The sequence below is a fragment of the Podarcis gaigeae genome, assembly GCF_964106915.1.
Source record: "Podarcis gaigeae genome assembly, chromosome: 9".
NCBI classification, from domain to species: Eukaryota; Metazoa; Chordata; class Lepidosauria; order Squamata; family Lacertidae; genus Podarcis; species Podarcis gaigeae.
The window spans coordinates 19,426,788-19,432,507 of NC_139685.1; the positions used below are offsets into that span (position 1 = coordinate 19,426,788).

Sequence of the window (5,720 nt, forward strand, 5' to 3'; positions counted from 1 at the left end):
ATTCAGACAGGACAAGATTAAGTTGTCAGTAGGGGTGGAGGACAAATTTGATTTGGTACACAGTTAAAGCCAGCTCTAACTAATTCACACTTTCCTAAACAAAAAGTGAACCAAAACACAGCCATCCTTTGAAATTTGCACTTGTCTGAATTTTGTGATGCAGCTTTCCAACCAATGGTTACCTTACCAATAATGTGCATACAGTCGTACCTTGGTTCTCAAACGGAATCCATTCCGGAGGTCCATTCGACTTCCAAAAACATTAAAAAACCAAGGTGTGGCTTCCAATTGGCTGCAGAAGCTTCCTGTGCTCAGTTGGAAGCCATCAGACATTCGCAAACTGGAACACTCACTTCTGGGTTTGCGGTGTTTGGGAGCCAAAACGTTTGAGTCACAAGGCATTTGAGAACCAAGGTACCACTGTATTAGGCAAAACTATGGATAAAAATGAATATATTGGTTAAAATAACATATGAAATATATTATAGGGGGAATTGCTTGCAAAAATCTGTACATTAGTCCAAACTGCATTTAAAAATGGGTTTATTAGGAGATGTTTGCACTAAAATGCTGATTTTTTTTAATTTAAAGAAGTCACCACAAAATGTGGAGGACTGAATTTCAGATTGGAAAAATGAGAGCCAAAATCGACATATCTTTCCATCCCTACTTCAGAGTCCTTTGAGTTCTTCTTGGGTCATGACAAGGAACAGCTGAGGTATCACATTTGTTTTCAAAGCGGAGGAAGAATATCCAACGTGATAAACTATCTCCAGGCACTGGAATAAAAGTGAGGACACTGAGGACAAAGTTATTATGTCTTTCACAAATGAGCACCGGTTTGACCCCACGCCCATGCAAAATGCTATACGATTTGATATCTCCCTTGAAGGTTGTGGCAGTCAATTGAAAGATGGCATTCGCTTTCAGAAGGCCGCCTTTGCAGTATCTCTCTCTCACACTCCTCCCGAGCAATCTGATGCAAGGAGAGCGCAATGTGCAGTGCCCTTTAAAGATGCAGACATTGCAAAGAATGCTGGTTAGCGCACTCAGACCACTACTCACATTCCATGTTTCGCCACACCTGTTTCCAGGGTGGGGATGCAAAACTCTTGTGACTGCCACATCTGAAGCACTGCCTCATCAACCATGCGCTTCACTGGTATAAATTAAATTAGATTGAAAGTGCAAGATAATATTTAACAGGCAGGACAAATCCAACTGTTATGTGGGAGGGGAAACCTGTTTCAAGTTGATCGGCGTCTCAGGTGTTACAGAGAAGACCCTCCATTTATGTGGAAATAGATGTTCAGAGCTGATTACTTGAGGGGAAAAGGCTCCACCTGAATATTCAGCAGATTTTTGCTGTTGTGGGTTTGACAAATGTTTCCCCCCCCTCTCCCAGCTGTAAACTCTACTGTAGTTGGCTTTGAAGTTCTAAGCACACCTGTGCAGATCGCAAACAAAGTCAGGCTAGACCTCCCACACCCTTGCTCGAAATTCACAATGCAACATGTCAAGTAAGATATGCCCTCCAGTCCCTTGTTTCAAAGTCAAAGCCATACCTGCTAAGTTTCTGCGAAGTTTAACCCTCGGTCTGAAAGAAATGCCGGGAAACCAAAACAGAAAATCACAATGGAGGTATTAAGTACATTAAAGACGGAAAGGTGCGCAGACTGATCAGAGTTGCAAAACAACAGCACAATTCATGAGAGCAGAAGTCTCTCTGGGCTCAGTGTCCTGGTTCTAATGTAGAAGGGATATTCCTAAAGACCCCGCAAATAATTTTAGATCCTTGATCAGTAGTTATTTTTGCTCGGCCCAGTATACCTGAAGGAGCATCTCCCATCATTCAGCCCGGACACTTGAGGTCCAGCTCTAAGGGCCTTCTGGTGGTTCCCTCACTGCGAAAGATGAAGCTACAGGGAACCAGGCAGAGGGCCTTCTCGGTGGTGGTACCCGCCCTGTGGAACACCCTCCAATCAGATGTTAAGGAAATACAGTGGTACCTTGGGTTAAGTACTTAATTCATTCCAGAGGTCTGTACTTAACCTGAAACTGTTCTTAACCTGAAGCACCACTTTAGCTAATGGGACCTCCTGCTGCTGCCGTGCCGCCGGAGCACTATTTCTGTTCTCATCCTGAAGCAAAGTCCTTAACCTGAAGCACTATTTCTGGGTCAGCGGAGTCTGTACCCTGAAGCATATGTAACCTGAAGCGTATATAACCCGAGGTACCACTGTAAACAACTATCTGACTTTTAGAAGACATCTGAAGGCAGCCCTTCAGAAGCTTTTAATGTTTGATCTTTTGTCATATTTTTAATGTTCTGCTGGGAAACCCAGCCACATGGGTGGGGTATGAAGAAGAGGAAGAGGAAGAGGAAGAGGAAGAGGAAGAGGAAGAGGAAGAGGAAGAAGAAGAAGAAGAAGAAGAAGAAGAAGAAGAAGAAGGCCTAATGTCAAAGGACCTCCAGGTAAACACTCACAAAAGTGACAGAGACCAGAAAGAGACTGATTTGCAGAGCTTTTTTTTCAGCTGGATCTCACTGGAACTCAGTTCCAGCAGCTCTCAGGGGAGTGCCGTTGCCATTACAAAAGAACAAGGGAGGTGTTCATGGTGAGTCCTGGCACAGGGGACATGGCGGCAAGGCCAGGCTAGGCTCCAGATCCCCAGTGACAGGCAGAGCGCACCTGGTTCACACCCCTTCAAAATCATGCTATGCCCCTGTCCGTGAGGAACTTATAGTCCAAAGCTAGACAGCAGTTTTCTCATGTTTTGTTTTACTAAAAAATGGCACTTTGAATGCACTGTTTATAATATTTATAAGAAAAAAGAAAAGGCATGGCCATTGTTTTAAAATGTTTTGTAAGATTTTGGCACAGAGTACAAGAAACTAAAAGTTAGTTATACTACCATTCATGCGAAATAAATAAAAAGAAGGGGCGTGGGTGGATTCAAGAGCCAGTTCTGTAACTTGATGCGTCGGTATGAACTCTCCACACTTGTGGACCTTATTTGTCACCATTAAATCATGTCCAGCAGCAAGATAATATCTTCAATTCATGTTTGCATAACGATCTATCACTCTCGGTTCTTCATACTAAATTCTTTCACTAATTTAGGCTACGCTAGATATCTTTTTTTTGGATCTCCAGATGCTATAACATAGCTTTTATGTTTACTATTGCCAGCTCTTCCAGGAATGATCAGGGCAAGTCTTGTTGGGACTAGTTAATTTTCATTGTGCCATTCAAGCTTTAGGTGAGAGGAAGGCCCTATAGACCAGGGATAGGGGATTGGGGCCTTCCAAGAGTTGTTAAACTACATCTCCCATCATCCCTGGCCATTGGCCATAGCAGCTGGGGCTGACAGGTGTTGGACTCCAACAACATCTGGAGGACTAGATTCTCCATCCTTGTTGTAAACAGTTTGAGACAGGTTGCTAATCCCATAACCCAGAATCCCCCTGTTCTTAGGAAACACATGGTTCTGGAGAGACAATCCCAAGTCACCTGCTGCTATATTGCTTCCATTCTGTTGGGCTCCTTCAGTGTGAACAACTTGTTTCTGAGGGAGGACGGCAGTCTTATAGCTTCTGGACTCATATCAGCATTGGGACCTTATTTGCCTGAGTGAAGTAAACCCCACACAGGATGTAGTTTAGGCGGATGCTTAAAGCACCAGAATTCTAGAGGTTCTGGGCTCATCAGGATGTTTGTGTGGAAAGAACCACATCAAAGAACCGTTAAGAGTTTGGGTGTAATCTTCGACATCTCCCTGTCCATGGAGGTGCAGATTGCAGCTATAGCAAAGGCGGCATTTTTTCATCTCTGCCAAGCTAAGTAGTTGGCTCCTTACCTCTCTCACCCTGACCTAGCCACTGTGATCCACGAAACGGTCACCTCCAGACTTGATTACTGTAACTCACTCTACGTGGGGCTGCCCTTGAGAGTGACCCAGAAACTCCAGCAGGTGCAGAATGCCGCGGCGAGATTCCTTACGGGGTCCTCGCCGCGGGATCACATTCACCCGGTGCTATACCAGCTGCACTGGCTCCCGGTGGAGTATAGGATCAGGTTTAAGCTGCTAGTTTTAACCTTTAAAGCCCTATACGGCCTAGGACCCTCATATCTACAGGACCACCTCTCCTGGTATGTCCCACGGAGGACCTTCAAACAAAAAATATCTTGGAGGTCCCAGGCCACAGGGAGGTTAGGCTGGCCTCAACCAGAGCCAGGGCTTTTTCGGCTGTGGCCCTGATCTGGTGGAACGCTCTGTACAAGAGACTAGGGCCCTGCAGGACTTGACATCTTTCCGCAGGGCCTGCAAGACAGAGCTATTCCACCAGGCCTTTGGCCAAGGCACAGTCTGACCCCCTCCTTTGGTAATCCCTGTAGAACTCTAGCCCAATGGTTGCCATTAATTTGATTCTGATTTGATTTTAAAATGAATTGCTTTTAGAATGCTGTGTTACTTTTATTGTTGTTAGCCGCTCTGAGCCCGGCTTCGGCTGGGGAGGGTGGGATATAAATAAAAACATTCTATTATTATAAAGGTCCATATAGTAAAAGCTATAGTTTTCCCAGTAGTGATGTATGCAAGTGAGAGCTGGACCATAAAGAAGGCTGATCGACGAAGAATTGATGCTTTTGAATTATGGTGCTGGAGGAGACTCTTGAGAGTCCCATGGACTGCAAGAAGATCAAACCTCTCCATTCTGAAGGAAATCAGCCCTGAGTGCTCACTGGAAGGACAGATCCTGAAGCTGAGACTCCAATACTTTGGCCAACTCATGAGAACAGAAGACTCCCTGGAAAAGACCCTGATGTTGGGAAAGATGGAGGGCACAAGGAGAAGGGGATGACAGAGGATGAGATGGTTGGACAGTGTTCTCAAAGCTACCAGCCTGAGTTTGACCAAACTGCGGGAGGCAGTGGAAGACAGGAGTGCCTGGCGTGCTCTGGTCCATGGGGTCACGAAGAGTCGGACACGACTAAATGACTAAACAACAACAACAAACATCATCAGTATTATTATTATTATTATTATTATTATTATTATTATTATTGATAGCATCTACCTGCTTCCTTCCAGGACTCTCTGTCTGGGCTTTGAGGCACTTCTGTGGCCGTACCTCTCTCCAGGCCAACCGTGCGCCATGCCCACCTTGAGGTCTTTTGCCTAGCTGCAGTGTCTCTTGTTTGCTTGGATGGAGAGAGGTGTGCGCATAAACCTCTAATGGATTCTGCACAAAGGCAAGAGTCGCATCCATTGCTCTGCCCTTGTTTGCTTCTGGCTCCACCCACCATTGCATTGTGGCTTCCGGAAGGTTCCTCACAAGGGAATGTGACCTTCAGGCTGGTAAAGATTTCCCACCCCTGATCTACACACTCCCAAAGCAATATAGAATGCGCATCGTGGGAAAGCAGTTTCCAAATTCTTGCAGGTAATTGAGGCCAAGCCGTGAGATGTTTGTTAATCAGGGCTCGCTAAGGACATGTCCACACCCTGCATTTAAAGCACTCTTATATCACTTTGACAGCTATGGCTTCTCCTCCCAGAGAATCCTGGGAAATGCAGTTAGTTAAGGGTTCTGAGAGTTGTTAAGAGACCCTGAGCAAACTTCATTTCCCATAATTCTCTGGGGAAAGCCATGACTGTTGAAGCGGTGTAAACCTAGGTTGTGGGAGTGACATGGATCAGGACAATTCTTGCAG

The 5,720-nt window shown here is 45.3% G+C and overlaps 1 long non-coding RNA gene across 1 annotated transcript; it reads right to left on the reverse strand.

Annotated features, from left to right (window-relative positions):
- Positions 1 to 526: 526 nt before the first annotated feature.
- Positions 527 to 5,202, reverse strand: LOC310852178. Its single transcript, XR_014568011.1, has 2 exons — positions 5,084 to 5,202; positions 527 to 1,597 (listed from the first exon to the last, which is right to left on the reverse strand). It is a non-coding gene; the product is annotated as an uncharacterized lncRNA (long non-coding RNA).
- Between the last annotated feature and the right edge of the window lie 518 nt (positions 5,203 to 5,720).